Source organism: Epinephelus lanceolatus, chromosome 5 (genome assembly GCF_041903045.1).
Source record: "Epinephelus lanceolatus isolate andai-2023 chromosome 5, ASM4190304v1, whole genome shotgun sequence".
In the NCBI taxonomy this organism is placed as follows: domain Eukaryota; kingdom Metazoa; phylum Chordata; class Actinopteri; order Perciformes; family Serranidae; genus Epinephelus; species Epinephelus lanceolatus.
The window spans coordinates 28,703,829-28,718,892 of record NC_135738.1 but is presented as its reverse complement, the minus strand read 5'-3'; the positions used below and the strand labels follow the sequence as shown (position 1 = coordinate 28,718,892).

At 39.3% G+C, this 15,064-nt stretch overlaps 1 protein-coding gene across 1 annotated transcript in view; it reads left to right on the top strand.

The window, feature by feature from the left end:
* The window catches only part of lrrc4ca (leucine rich repeat containing 4C, genome duplicate a), a 241,274-nt gene that overhangs the window by 88,129 nt on the left and 138,081 nt on the right, over positions 1 to 15,064 (top strand). The window contains exon 2 of the mRNA XM_033635649.2: positions 5,353 to 5,427. The gene's annotated coding sequence lies outside the window, so the exon portion shown is untranslated. The remainder of the gene's footprint in view (positions 1 to 5,352; positions 5,428 to 15,064) is intronic.

Below are 15,064 nucleotides of genomic sequence, written 5' to 3'. Positions count from 1 at the left end.
GATCTTTCCTTGAGATACAGAGATGGGAGGCTTTATGTGGAGTCAAACTTACCAAAAACCTCTCAGGATGAGTGCTGCTTAATTTCCTTTCCTCATCTGTCAAATTGATTTTGAAGTCAGTTCTATTGGGGTGCAAGGTCAAGTATCGCACATCCAGATTTAGATTCTGGCCTCCTCCTTTTTCCTTTCCCATGAGGCAATAGCATGCTTAATGTTACTCTTGCTGACATAACCAATTTAGCTAGAGCCACTTTTGAGACAATTCAAGTCAACACCAATTTTCTCAACATTTGTTTGTCTCTAGGGGAGAATCACAGACAGTGCTTACTAAACTCACCAAGATATCAGTCGTACGTCTTGTTGTCTTTAATTGGTCATCCATCAACATGCAGTTATAATTTCATGCAGACATCAGCACTAGTTTGATTAACCCAAACAAATAGATATTCACGGTGTCAAGGTTAATCAGGAAAGAATCATGAACAAAGTGGTCAGTATGTCAATTCACACATTCATAAATTATTCATTACCTCATGATTCATTAATACAACATATTCATGACTTATGCATTGCTACATGTTAGTACATGTTGGCAGTGTGACTCTCAGGGAGTTAATGTCACTCTGGGGGGGTCACTCAGTCAATCCACCGCTTTGGTCCAGACTGAAATATCTCAATAACTATTGTATGGATGGCCATCAAATACGATACAGACCCCTTCCTCAAGTCAAAATTTTAATTTGTCCGATAGTTTGGTGTATGAATACCTGCAAATAATGATTTTCTCATTAGCTTCAGCTGCACTTATGCCTGTACAGATGGTGCACTTTAGAATCATTTCCTGTGTAGGAGACCAGCAACAGTCCTGGGTCCACTGATTCTAATGGTATCGAAAAGTGAACATGAGCAAAGGTTATGAGAGATTCTTGCGCTGCATAGTGGCATATCTTCTTAACATTCTGAAACTAAAACGGCATTTTCAAGACTGACAAATTGGGTGAAATAAACTTTTTTCAAATCCTGTCTTTCCCAACATCACCCTCTCTCAAGATTTAGCAACATCTGATTTGTATTGGGTTGACATCAGATAATGCTAGCAGATAAAAATAAGCAGCAAAATTAGGCGCAAACACTAACGACAATCCACACAACATTAACAACACTTCAAAACAAGGTGAGAGAATGCAAGGGAGAGACAGCCACACCCAAACTGGGAACCCGAAATGTCTCCATTTCATACCATTGGCGCAGCTTGTAATTCATTATCTTTTGTTATAACACATCTTTGGCCTGTCTTTAGTGCTAATTAGCAAATGTTAGCATACTAAACTAAGATGGGAAATATGGAAAAATTGCCTGCCAAACAAATTTGCATGTTGTTTGTATGTTAGCATTCGGATGTAAGCAGTCAGCTAATCCCGCTCTACTTTGCTCTGATTGGCTAGTACTCATCATGCTGACGTATTGAGATCAGATATGGGTAGGGTTAGGACAAAGAGGTCATGGTTAAGGTCACTACAAACCAAAAGCAGAACAGTAGGGCATGACAAGACAGAATACTCTTGGGGAAAAAAATAAGTTGCTGCGCCTAACTCTTTATCATATTAGTATCTGGTTTGTCTGAAATATGGATTTTGCTTTTGCAGTTGTTCTGCAATACGCATGATGGACCACTGGTGACAAAGGAAATGTGTCCTGTTTTGCTTTAATCTGTACCTGAGAATTCTCAAATTCACCAGCCACTTAATTCGGTACACCTATTAAACTGCTTGTTTATGCTAATAGCTAATAGGGCTGTCAACGAATATTCTAAATTCGAATTTAAATTCGAATTTGAAAAAAAAATGGACCTTCGAATGTGAAAATTGATATTCGATTGTGGAGAAAAAAAAAACCACTACTGCAGCTGTCCTCTTTGCAAGTGGGCATTTGCATCAGGTGCGCATTTCTCCACGCTGGTCGACAAGCGGTTCTGCTCCCAGCTGTTGTCTCCATTACCCGGCTTGACACATTCGCTCGTGGCTCGCACAGAAAATAGACCAGATGCTGAAATGATCGCTGCAGGGCGCAAGCCGGTCACGGTCCGGCACTTCGAGGCTATTCGCAGTGGCGGTGTGGCCACGGGTCAGAGAGGGGGGGCGAGCGAGAGGTCCGCGGTCGTTTATAACGTAATATTATAGATAATTGTTTTATGTGTTTTAATGTGTAGGTATGTAAATGTTTTCAAAGACATTTATGTTGAAATAAAAATACCTACAAGTAGTTATGTTTCCTTGTATTAATACATATACAAGTATGTTACCTTGTATTAGTTTGCCCTCTTGTGGACATAATGCAAAAAAAAAAAAAAAATCGAATGGTTCGAACCTATGAGTTATTTTTAGAAGGAATATTCGAACGTCATTTTTGAGCAATTTTGACAGCCCTAATAGCTAATCAGCCAATCACGTGGCAACAAGTCAACGCATACAGGCACGTAGACATGGTCAAGACAACCTGCTTAAGTTCAAACTGAGCATCAGAATGGGGAAGAAAGGTGATTTAAGTGACTTTGAATGTGGCATGGTTGTTGGAGCCAGATGGGCTGGTCTGAGTATTTCACACACTGCTGATCTATTGGGATTTTCACGCACAACCATCTCTAGGGTTTACAGAGGATGGTCGGAAAAAGAGAAAATATCCAGTGAGCAGCAGTCCAACCCACTACTAGCAAAGTGGCCGGTGAGCATATATACAGCTTATCTTGACTCAGTCAATATCTCAATATACTTAATGTCCTAAGTATCAAGTGTAATATTGTGTGGTTAGCCTACTTAGTAAAATGTGGGTGTCATAATATTTACTTTCTGTGAACATTTGTCTATGTTGTTGGCAAAGTGAAGTCAGTTACCAACTGTAAAGTAGAATTTCAGCACATGAAATTATGATTAACTATCGGTTTGTCAGATCCAGCACTTACAAATGCAGATTTTGTTTCCTAAACTGCGTTGAATGTTTAATCATCACAGACTTGGACACTTCCTATCTAGTACTTGTTCAGCAAGGCTAATCACAATACTGCTGTTTCCACATTAATTACTCTCAGAGTCTTGATACAGCTGACAAATGACTTTTTTTTTTTTTTTTTTTTCATTCCCTCACTGCCAGTGACATTCTGCATTCATGGACGGATAAAACTACTCTCAGAGAAGTGTCCCGTGCAGTCTCTTCTCTCTACTGAGCCACTTTTTCTCATCCCTCTATTTCACTTTATCAACTCAAAGTACAAATTGGGGCTTAGTGGCTTGATGGTAAATTGAAATTCATTGAAGCATTTACATGACATTTAGCAATGGTTGCATAATGCAGGAATAATAAAACATGTGTCAAGCTGAACGGGTTCGCTCTCTGCCTTGTGCTATCTCATCATTAAGCCTACGCATGCAGGAGCAAGAAAATATTTCTACACACACACTATGTTTGTGTATGAGTTTCCCTGTGTGTCTGTGTGTCTACGTTTTTGAGTGCATGAGGACAGTTTGTGTGGGTAGAGATGTGCCTGGGAAAACGGTAGTGCTGCTGTGCTGCACCGCATGCACATATAAGATGATTTTAATGCTGATCGCTGACATCTGAGGAAGCTCAAGCTACTCTAACCAGCCTTACACAGAGGTGCTTTCTCCATGACGACTATCGCCGCAGTATGAAGTTCATTTGTATTCTATGGTGCCTGTAAAGACTAGACAGCCTTAATAATTATGGCAGATTGGCAACTGAATCAAGTAAAAAAAAATCTATTGGCTGGTCTCAAAGGCCTGAGACGTCAATAGTCTCCACTGCATGTCTTTAAACATCCTTATTACTGCCAATTTCCAGCCAGACCAACAACAACAACAAAACTATCACTGCCTTGATTGCATCGAGGCTTAATGTGGCCGCAGTGTGCCTAATGTCCATCAGATTTCAATTGTACCAAACCAATTTTGCTGTAAGAAGTTTCTGTCGTGTTGAGATGTCAGCTCGATAAATGAGGCAGACTTGAATGTGTGATGATGGATCGATGCTGCATATTAAAGCTTTTCTTCACACAGTATGTTTAGATGTAAACTTCATCTAGTCACAAAGGGGAATAATTCACAATGTAATTATTGTGTAGCCTACAGCTATGACTCATGCCCCTCTAATGAGGAGATTTCCATATCTGATTTCCACATTTATAACAATCTATGCATCTATAACATATATTACACATCCATAATCTTAGTGTTCTATCAAAGTTTGACATTTTAATCAGATTTCTGGAACATTTAACCCTTCTCTATTGGTTGTTAACTTAATTTCAAAGGCTTACTATGCAGGAGGATCCCAAAACACAATGTATAGACCAGTGGCGGCTGCTGGTCTTTCAAACAGGGGAAGCTCACTTTAAGTTTACATCATAAAATTTGTCATATTGTAGCGAGGCAGTAACTTGTAAAAGGAACATTTAATTGAAATGCAACAGTGCCGTGTGTATTTCCAAAGCGCTGTCAATCACAAAGGGGTTCAGCCTTTTAGACAATTCCTCCAATCATCATGCATACACCGAGCATCCTCTCCTGCCTACCGCTCCATTAGGTCCCAGGGAAGCTGAGCCTCCCTGGAAGTGATGATTTTGTCACATTTATCCAATGACCATCTGGCTTTGCTGCATGAAAAAAACCTGCTCAACACTGTCTCATAGGAATGCTTGGAGACTCCACGTCCACCGGCCTGACAGGGAGGTCGCGTTTGAAAACTGGTGATAAACAGCTGACGTTTGAACATCATAGTCAAGATGTGAAACGCATCCAAGCGCATGTTTAATGCAATGTAAATTCTTATTTGAATGTAAATTCAATAGTGTATATTTGACCATTTCTTCTATGGAATTTTAGGGGAAGTTCAGCCTCCCTTGTTGTCTCAGAGCAATCGCCCCTTGTATAGACTCATATAAAAGTAATCCCTCTCAGTCATCACCTATGTCCCACCAGACATTTACCCTCTGCTTATATTTTCTTATAGTCTTCTTATATTGCTATATTTGTGATGTTTTTGGGCGTGTACCCTCACAGCACTTAGGTAAGGTTGGGACCTTTTAAAACTGTAGCTATCAGGTGCCAGACCATAAGCAGCAGGCATCCAAGAAAAAAATTGGGGACACACTGTTGGAAAAAATGCAGACATAGCAAGGCAAGACGCTGGGGCTGGCTTTCACTTTGGCTTCCCAGTGTGTCTACATACTGAATATTAGATGTAACTAATTGGCCATTTGCAATGGTTTACCAATGTGTTTTAATATGCATTTCTTATATGCAGTGATATATGACTGTTACTTTTTTCCTGTTTTTGTAGGTCCTTGAAGTGGAAGGATCGATGCACATTGATTTGGACTAACAATGACAACCACAACATCTGAAGTTTTGAACAGTGAGTTGATCCATCCAGAATTTATTTTTGCTGTCACAGGCATATCTCTTTTCTCTTCTGTTAAGTGCAGACAGTGCATTCTGTAAAGGGAAACCACATTACACAGATAATCAATGATATTCACAATTGTGCTTAAAGATCAATTTGCTCAGTCAGTAAAGTCAATGTATATACTGCTGTGTTAAGGAGTGATAAAAATAATTTACAACTCTTTAATTGTCAATGTTTCAACCCAAACTACCAAATACTGTAGAGCAGGGCAGCAGCACTGTTTGATACGGGATTCTATTTTTACACTACACACATTGTACAGCTTTTTGCTGCTGACAACGCAGCAAGTTTTTTTTTTTTTTTTTTGCTCTGACCTGCTTCAGTTTGGTATTTTGGTGACTGGTTGCAAGTATATATGTTTGAGATACTATAAACCCTCTTTTTACAGATTGTATGAATGTAATTTTCCATGATTGTTACCAACCCCTAACACACCCACCAATAACCAGACATTACATTTTACTATATCCTGTTACCAAATACACCCTAAGTCAAGTGTGCACCTGCAGCTATAAAACTACATTTTGTGACCTTTTAAACTGATTTAGATTCCTAAGTGTTGAGTAATTTAAAGGAGGATAAATTGCTGATTTGTTATGTTTGTTATGTCTGATCCTAAGGTTGAGCCGCATACTCAGTTGAAACGAGTATCCGTCACAGATAATGTAGTTTTTACGAGTATATGTATCATCTGAGTAAAATGTGTCAGTATCTGCATTTGTGATGAAGGAAAGTCCTCATTTGGGTAGCTGTGTTCAGTCTCATATTCTTGTGATAAAAAATGATCTAAAGCTCAATCCTGAGGTTGTTCTGTAAATTATTTTCTGATAAATAAAGGAACTTCTGATCAGTCCATATAAATTTAAGGCTAAAAATAACAGCTCCTAGTTAGGTCCCATTTCCGGTTTATGTCATGTCCACAGATACAGATACAGATACAGATACAGATACAGAAACATATACTGAAACAGATACAGATACAGATACAGAAACAAATACTGAAACATATACAGATAAGATAATTTAGTGGATTAGATACAGATACAGATACAGATACAGAAACAGAAACTGAAACAGGTACAGAAACAGAAACAGATACAGATACAGTTAATTTAGTGGGTTAGATACAGAAACAGACACAGAAACAGAAACTGAAACAGGTACAGAAACAGATACAGATACAGTTAATTTAGTGGGTTTGATACAGATACAGAAACAGAAACTGAAACAGATACAGAAAGAGATACAGTTAATTTAGTGGGTTAGATACAGATACAGAAACAGATACAGGTACAGTTAATTAAGTGGGTTAGATGCAGATACAGAAACAGAAAGTTAATTTAGTGGGTTAGATACAGATACAGAAACAGATACAGTTAATTAAGTGGGTTAGATACAGATACAGATACAGAAACTGAAACAGATACAGATACAGATACAGATACAGAAACAGTTAATTAAGTGTATTAGATACAGATACAGAAACAGATACTAATGCAGACACAGATAATGGGGTACTTGCTCATCCTTGTGTGAAACAGCCCCAAATCTCCACTGGTGCTCCAAGGGGAAGCCAAGGGCCAGCGGGCCAGCGGGCCATGGCTGCTCATACTATAGCGTGAAGGGTAGTGGCATCCTGTGAAACTTGACAACCTAGGGCATCCATAAGTACCATGTGGGCTGACCATGTCAAAAAGGGGGCTGAATAAGGCTCCAAAGTTAAGCTAAAGTTTGGCGAGGGAGTAACTGGCATGGTCATTTGAGCTTGAGCTCTCACCTCCTAATATCTGTAAGAAAATGGGTTGTATGGGTACCCAGGAGTCTCCCCTGAACTTGAGAGGGCTTGTTCCTGGTAAATGTTTTGTTCCTTACAATCAATGCACACCTTCAAATTAAAGCTAAATCTATATTTTTTAAGGAAAATGACAAGCAGCCTAGATGAAAAAACATTTAATTGCTACATAAGATAATAAAACAGGATTGCTGTGAAACTTAGAATGTCAACTGTACCATTATTAGTCTACTGTAGGCACATCAGGTAATTATTAACTGTAAAATAAGAAACTTAAATATATCAGTGTGCGATTCTGACATAGTTCTCAACTATAAGTGAATTCCTGAAGTGCCACCCCAACATTTTCAGTGGCCCCATCTGATCAGACATTTCTGCTGGCATCACTGCAAATTTCATCTCACAGTTACTTTTCTCATGTATGGCTGCAAAATTGCCAAAATTGGCCGATATGGCCATTCCTCATTTAAAGTGTGAAATTGCAAAGGACTACAAGCATGCTTAACATTTTCCATCCGTTCAACAGAAATCTACAGCGTTATTTAACATTTATTTTGGTAACAGTTTTGTATTCATCATTCATGAGTCATTTCACCTCCCCTTCAAGTGGCCTTCAGAGAATACAGAGAATTGAGTATTTGCACCTAATGAATTGTGAATTTCTCTGTTGCTGTGGTTAACCTACAGAGCAAAACAAAGCGTAGTGATAGCAGTTTGTCTCTTTTCAGAAGTCAGCCATGTACAAGCCAACGGGCACACACACACACACACACACACACACACACACACACACATTGATGCAAGACTCAAAAAGATGCATAAGGAATAAAAAAAAATGAAAGGACAAAAGGACACATAAAAAAACTTGCATAGAGTCAAAGCAATTTTCACAAAGTGTTTGCAAGGCTTTTCATAGTCCTTTGTGCTACAATTTACGGAAAATTACCACGCATCAGTATGAGGAAAAATGGAGAGGATTTGGAAAGGCAGGTGAAAAACAGAGAGATTAAACCTTATATTTCAGCAAAGCAATCCAAAGCCAATATAAAGGGCTCTCCAAGCAGCACGCCTGCAGAGCAAGCAGGTGTTTGTGCTCTTATCGGGCTGGAGTCATGCCATATCAACCACAGCCTTTGAAATATGAGATAACATTGCACGATAAAGAACATTTGATGTTGAAATAGACTGATAGATGCGCACTGAGTGAAGCAAAGGAAGAGCCTTCAAATTTGCATGTCACATCCTGGAGATTAGGTTTAAGGCCTTCAACCACCTGTGATAATTCTGTGCTGAAGATGCTGCGGATTGTTATCTCTGGAAGCGGATGCTGCAAGTAGATTGCTTTATGAATTATTTGGATTGGTGTACTTCAATTATACATTAGTATGTCTGCTAGACAAGTCTCCAGTGGAGTGTCTGTTGCAGATTTTCCTGTTTCCTGAATTGTATAGTTGTGACAGTAAAAGCGACACAACTTGTATTATAATTACATTTAAGACTTTAAATTAATGACACGAGCTGCAGTTTTATTGAGCGCATAATAAACAGTCTTAACATTTTTATCTGTTTTTGATTCAAAATAAAAAATAGATACAATTAGGGTCACATGTGGTATCATTATAAATTATACAAATATAGATTTATTTTTGAAAGCAACCTTTAGTCCATCATGTTTTTAGAGTTACTGCTCGCTGTGTGACACAAACTGCACACTGTTGTTGTTCTGTTAATGATATGCACATTTTAAGCATCTTATGAAACAGGAAGTCAAATAAAATACTGCTAAATTTGAACGGAGGAGTGTTCTCTAACTCAATTTAGCTCAGTTCTGCAAGTGTCATTGCACATCTGTTATGCTCTTCCACACAGTGTGCCTCCCCCACTCTGTCTCTGTCTCTCAGACTGCATGCATGCTGTATGAGCGTGTGCTGAGTGAGCACTCAAATGCCGAGTTCAAGCAAAAGGTGAGGCCTTATTAAAAATAATAAAATGAGAATCTGTGATAAAGTTTTCCCTTTAATGTGTAGATGCAACTTTTTTTGTATATGTAGAAAGTCACCACATATGGAGCAGACTTTTCCATATAGTATTTTAACTGTCCATATGCAGAGGCACAAAACTTTCCATAAACTGCCTCATATCGTGTGCAACATATGAGAGGATCCAGGTGTTTGGTTTGTGTGTTGCTCGCGCGTGTGCATGTGTGTGAGTGTGAGCTCTGTTCGCTGCAGCTGGCTCACTGCTGTATGCTCCTCTACGCTGAGGCACACGGACAGACCCCTTCAGCATTAATTACTGCGGCCATTAATCAGACTAGCACAAATAGCTGTGTAATCCCCCCACAATGCAGTTTTCTGGAGGGGGCCACCAGTGTTAATTGGATTTGATTGGATACTGGTATGATGCTGCACGCAGAACATCTTAAGGTAATAATTAGAAGATAGATCAATTGGTCCTTTGTGGCATTGACCCTATAGTGGAGGCTGCACTGCAGTCCTGAGGGCTGATAAAATGAAGTGCTTTATTTTGCCCTCAAGAGCATTTCTGATTAAGATGTTACCTTTATATTACTAAAATATCAGTGTGCAAAAGGTCTTGATATTATCCTACACAAATAAATCTCTGAAGGGAAATATGTAAATAGAGGCATGATATACAGTATGTGATTATTTCTGGAGATACCACTCATTTCTCAGGTTTTTGAAAGGTTAAATACATTCCTGCCTGTAGGAACTTTATTATCTGGGAGAAACAGCATCTTTGAGATAATCTTAATACAACAATAGAGAGATAATAGCACACCTAAAGCGCTGTTGTACGTTTGTTATAGCAGAATTATTAGGGAGTGTCTTTTCTGTTGATTCTCAGTGTCCTATCCTTTTTACAGACCTGAATTTAGGGCAGACGTGAGAAGCATTCTACACACAGATAGTATGTTACCAGTGTCTGTTTTATTTGAGTCAACTCAAAAATGTCCCTGCGCTGATGTTGCTTTCTGCATAATATACAGTAGCCTCACATAATTTGTGTTTTTTACATTGCAACCTCAACAATACAAATAAATCATTAAATTTTTTTGAAACATTTAATTTATACTTTCATAAATGCAGCAATTTAACACTGAGGCTCAATAATTTATTCTCCCTTCTTTTTCTTTTATGTGCTTTTTTTTCCCCGACCTCTCTCTTCTCGACCAATTTTCAAATTAGGCATCAATCAGATGTCACTCTTTAAAAGCCTGAGAAGCCATTTTGAAAAAAGGTGTTATAAATAAACCCACTATAAATGCAAAAGGACATGTAGTGAATACTTTCAACCCCACTTAACGTACAAAACCGTTTTTTCAGATATTTAGTTAGGATTTTTATTTTTTCTCACCTGTCAGAAAAATAAAAAGATAAAAAAGCACACTAACTTTCACATCTACATAAAACAAATTAAACCTTGGCTCATTCATGTGGTGGTAGTAAACTGCTATTAAGAGAACCACTCTATGTGCCACATGTCTGTGTTGGGTTTGGTATTTCTTGGGCCAATGGCAATCGCGTTTGGTCGCCTCACTGGTTCCCTTGGTTGTCAAGTCAGAGCCCATATTCCTGCTGCACATCTCTCTCTGCCTCCTGGCAGAAAGAACAAACCAAATAAGTGGCTGTGCTTTCTTTCAAGAAGCCACTGTCTAAACACAGTCTTTTTGTGTCTAACGTGTGTTAACATCCTTTCAGTTGTACTTTGCCGCTGAGGCGGTGTGTAGAGATTGGTTAATTGTTGCTTCGTCTCCACTGGAGCCGCCGCAGGTTTCCTGCAGAGACAAAAAAAAAAAAAGGCACAAGGCCAGGCGAGGCCAGAGAAAGGACGGGCCATCTGGAGAAGGATTTGCATGGGGGCCCATGTAGTGTACAGTTCTGTTACAGACTGACTCCATACAGTATGTGTGTGCAGGGTCATAAGTTCATCACATCTCATGAGACCAATAACTTTTTTTTAAGATATTTATATGAGCTGACGACGACAAACAGTAGAAGTACACTTAGAGGTTCCCTGTTGAGTGTTTTGACCCTGAGCAGCGTTTTCCTTATATGGGGCATGCACATGCAAGCTCGTGGGTGACCCGGCCATGCACAATATGTTTTGGTGAGTAACACTGAATGTAAACTTTTGCTAGTATACAGGAGAACTTAATGCGATTATGGCTTAAGTGCTGTTGGAATTATAAAAATTTCATAATTAAGGAGGCACATATAACAATTTTGACATTGGCAGTCAAAGCTGTTAGTAAGATTAACCAAATGTTTGAGGTGCGCAATATGAACATGCCCAATGTATAAATATAATTCAGTCAGGAACACTTTAGTCAAATAAACTTTATTTCCATTTGCAGTATTATATTTGGTGGAATGGCTCTGTTCTGGGGCCCCTCTATCTTTCCTCGGGCCTACGCACAAAGCCTCTTCCATGTGCCTATGTGGAAAGCATAAGGCGGAGAAAGCATACCTCTCCATCCTTCTACGTGCCTACGTGGAAAGCCTGTGTTGGAGAGAGCACACCAGTCTGCCCTTCCATGTGCAAATGAGAAAAGCTTGAGGCAGAGAGGCAAACCTCCCTGCCCTTCCATGCGCCTACATGGAAAGCCTAAGGCAGAAAGAGCAGCAAAGACCCCCCAGGAACAGAACAGAGCAGCATCAATGACAGACAGAAATGACACTGATAAGTCAGACACAACATTAAAAGCAGGAGCTGGGGTGGAGGTGGGTTGCAAAGCGGCTAGCAGAGGAAGCAGCAACAGTAGGCAGGCCAGAGCAGTTTAATTAGGGCACCCTGAATGGGATTCGCCAATTTGTTGCATAGAAAGGAATCATGTGATCTATCAGCTGACTCCCTTTCATCAGTCAGCTGCTCCATCAGTTGAGTGGGCTGTTTGAGATCAGCTGATGTAGCTGGGATGTGAGCTGAGCTTGACATCATGTCCTGCCGGAACTAACTCTATGCTCAATTTTTGTTGAACCTCAGTCCAAGGCAGAATAAATGTATTCCTGTAATCCTCCATAATTCAGTTTAACACGCTCCAATTTTTAATATAATAAATAAATATATTCTTATTTATTATTGCAATTTTTTGATGCAGTTTGTGAGTCACTCCAATATTCAACCCTTATTGATTGTTTGTGACACAGTGCTACTTAGCTTTGGACAGCTGGAGGTAAATTACTAGAAATTACGTTTGCACACTTGACATATTTGGGTTTTACACCATGACTAATTAATTGTGAGCTCCACAAACGCACAGTGAACTCTAAAGTAGCATTAGGCTAGTTTCCACTTGTTTGCTGAGGACTGTTTTGAAGTCAGGGCAGTACTTTTGAAACAAAGGGGAATAATTACATTTATACTCTCTCTGCGTGTATGCAACAAAGGCATTTTTATATATTGTAATACAGTCTATGACTCAAATGTTTATGAAGCATCTATGAATATCAAAAACTCCCCAGAGACCAGACAATGACTAACACGAAAAAATCCAAAGTTATTATCACCAGACAGCCCTCAAGGGGCTCCTGCAGTCACCTTCACCAGACAAGTGAGAAATAAACTTGTATTGTTTTCAAGACCGCGCTGCAGCTCCACAGAGCTACTCCACTGTGTGTTATTTGGGAAAAATGCCACACTTTGTGTCATTAAACCGTCCCAATTCATTTATGGGTTCAGATTACTTTGTTCTGCTGTCTAGCTGTGGGACAATGCTATTCATGCTCACAGATGATATTTAGATGATGTTTACAAAGGGAATATATTACATTCTCACATGCAGCAATTTTAATTCCAGTGAAATGATATATAAATTGATTTTTTCTAACTAATCTGCCCCATCAATGAGACATAATTCATTATCTGCAAGGACATTAAGAGTATTTACATCTGTCCTTTAACTCTGAATCCACATGTAGATTTTCCATCTATACGTTTGGCCTTAATTTTTGTTTTGGAGCAGCAAAGGCATTACTAGTGGTAGATTGTGCTATCCCTTTTTCCTGCGTCACTGAGTCCCCAGCGGCATCAATCAATTTGGAACTCTTTCTCCAACAAACACACTCTCATCAATGCGTACATAACCTGCAGTGAGCACACTGTGCACTGAAACAGCACCAGACACAGAGAGCATTAACCTACTATTGGTCTCCATCTTCCTCTATTGCTTATATTGATTAGTTTTGGCTGGGTTTTTTCGAGCAAGAATGTTTGAAATGTGTAAAACATGGGAACAACACTCACAAACATGGAACACAAAGAGGATATTCTGCAGGGGGTTGGGATGAGACTGTCACTTGGGGTATCATTTAATAACGTTGGACTGAATTCATCTTTTTTTCCTTTTAAGCAAAGCACAAAAGTATTACATAAATGATGACCATCAGGTTCCAGAATATCTTAGGATACAGCTGTGACTCCTAGCAGAGTAGCAGGTGATGGGACATTAGATTGATTGTAGAAAACAAGTGTTGCACACTCTGGCTCCATATGCATCTCTTCCATTTTGATGACATTTCAGTCTTAGGGCCTATTTCAAGATCTATATGTTTAGATGTATGTTCATTGATCTTGAAACGGGCCTAAAGGCCGAAACGTCATTAAAATGGAAGAGATGCACATGGAGCTGGAGTGTGCAACACTTGTTTTACACAATCCAGTCTACTGCCAGGGATGAGCACCTCATTATAATTCTTGGTGTGTACTACTTTTGTATTTAAATACATTAAATTGAAACATCTGAATCCAGATCAGACTGAATAACTGAAAATGATCTGCTTGACATGTTCTTAAAAGCATGTATAAAAAAAAAAAAAATCGATACAGCATAGAATCGCGATATTTTGTGTGCCAATATTGCATCAATACCCGGGTGCCAAGTATCTTTTTTTTTTTTTTTTATCATAAACATCAATAATTTTTGCAAATACACACTTTTGGTACTAGCATAATAAAATCAATTGCTTTTTTAGTCCACTAGATGGTGCTGATGTTTTTTTTTCCTGGTGAGGTCAGCAGAGGTCTCAGTCAGCGGCATTTGGCAGGAAGTTCATTAAAACAAAAATGGAGGCACCAGAAAAAGAAATCAGAAATGTGCCGTTGGCGTTTAAATCAAATGGACTTGTTTTGGACTTTTTAACACAGAAGGAAAGAAGCAGTGTCAGTGTCAGAATACTCCAGGAATACAACGAACATGTGGGCTCACCTCATACTTTACCACCCAGAGATAGTGTTAGCCGCTAACAGCCAAGTTAGTGCTAAACTTGCTCCGCCAAAAAAGCAACCAACACTGGACACACTTAGCATGACAAAACTACCATTCAACTCTAAGAGAGTGCAGAAAATAACACCATCCATTACCTACTTCATGTGCAAAGATCTGCTTCCATACAGCGCTGTTTAAATTAAGGCTTTTGTTACATGCTAAAAACACTGGAACCCAGTTACGTCACTCCGTCCGGACATTTTTCCACCGACACAGCCGTACTCAAGCTCTACAGAGAAGTGAGGCATAAAGTTGAGGAATCTTTTGAGCACAGCAGGAAGGGTGGCATTACCTTGTGATGCCTGGACTTCAAGGTCAGTGGATTCATATGTGACTATAATGGCACATTATCTCACAGAGGACTGGAGACTGCTGTCTCACGTTCTCCAAACTAGAGCAGTACAAGACAGTCACACCTGAGCAAACATTGCAGACCTCCTGCAAAATACAGCACAAGACTGTAACAGACAACCCTTCTAACGTGGGTGTTGCCATTCACTTAGGGG